Here is a 1,684-nt window from a genome sequence, read left to right on the forward strand (position 1 = left end):
GTTACAACCACTTTGGAAATACTAGATAAAAATTCTATTAGGAGAGGGGCACATGGGTGGCTCAGTCAGTTAAGTGGCTGCTTTTGGCTCAAGTCATGATCTCAGGTCCTACGATCTAGTCCCATATCATGCTGGGCTCCAGCACCCACTCCCCATGTGTGTATGCATCCTCTTTCATTAATTAATTAATTAATTAATTAAATCTTAAAAAAAATTGTACTGGGAGAGTTATTCTGCCCATATCCTCCTGTATCCTGTTTCTGTTTCTGCATGGTCAAGTTTCACCCTATGGGGAATGGGGACAGGGGAAACAGAGACCTGAGGAGTTCAAGATTTGACTCAGTTCAAGATTTGAGCACAAGATTTCTTCTTTTCTTTAATTTAAGTTTATTCAACAGACAGAGGATGTGTTGGGTTTTTTTTTTCTTTTTTTCTTTTTCTTTTTTTTTTTTTGAGAGACAGACAGCCAGGGTCAGGAGCATAGGAGGGGCAAGGGAGAGAGAATCCCAAGCAGGCTTCACTTCCAGCATGGAGCTCAATGCGGGACTTGATTCCATGACACGGACAACATGACCTGAACTGAAATCAAGGGTCGAATGCTTAACAGACTGAACCACCTAGGCACCCCGAGCACAAGATTGTTTCTAACTCAGCAACTTACGTAAAACTCCTAGCTTTGGGAAACTTTACTCTAGTAAATGTATTCCCTATTGCCTTGAATCAACTTCTAAAAAATTATTGTTCATTGTTATTATTATTATTATTAAAGTAGTATACACTCACATAAATTATTTCTAAAAAACAGAAAAGTGGATAGGGCCATTCATAATTCCATCACCCAGAGAAAACCATAATTGATATTTCTTAGTAATTTTTTCCTTTGCAATTGGGAAGAAAATATTACCGAGTGATTTAATTGAAGTATTATCTAAAATTTTCAATATCTTATATATGTTTAAAATGTATGAAGTACAGGGTGCCTGGGTGGCTCAGTGGGTTAAGTGTCTGCTTTCCACTCAGTTCATGATTGCAGCGTCCTGAGATCGAGTCCAGCTTCTCCCTCTGCCTCTGCTGCTCCCCCTGGTAGTACTCTTTCTCTCTGTCAAATAAATAAAAAAAATCTTTAAAAAAACAAAATGTATGAAGTGATATGGGAGTGTGCAGTGTTACATCAGACTTCTAAAATTCTTGATAGCAGGAGAGTGTGCATAATTCAACAAAACAAAAGCTGCTTGGTCTGTGGTTTAGTTGAAGGCAGAGAGTAGTCTCAGTCATTTCATTATTTGAAAGTATACATTTTTTAAAAGATTTTATTTATTTATTTGACAGAGAGAGATCACAGGTAGGCAGAGCCACAGGTGGCGGGGGTTGGGGGAGCAGACTTCCCACTGAGCAGAAATGCCGGGATTGATCCCAGGACCCAGGATCACGACCCATGCCGAAAGCAGAGGCTTTAAGCCACTGAGCTACCCAGGCACCCCTGAAAGTCTATATATTTTAACTGAAAATATTGTTAAGTGACCATTTGGTCTAAATGTTTTCCTCTTTACAAAGTGTATTTTTCTGGGGATGTCTGGGTCGCTCAGTTGGTTAAGTGTCTTACTTTCTTTTTTTTTTAAATATTTTATTTATTTTTATTTTTTTAATTTTATTTTTTATAAACATATAATATATTTTTATCCCC

This window comes from Enhydra lutris, unplaced genomic scaffold (genome assembly GCF_002288905.1).
Source record: "Enhydra lutris kenyoni isolate GAN:26980312 unplaced genomic scaffold, ASM228890v2 scaffoldscaffold6, whole genome shotgun sequence".
NCBI lineage: Eukaryota > Metazoa > Chordata > Mammalia > Carnivora > Mustelidae > Enhydra > Enhydra lutris.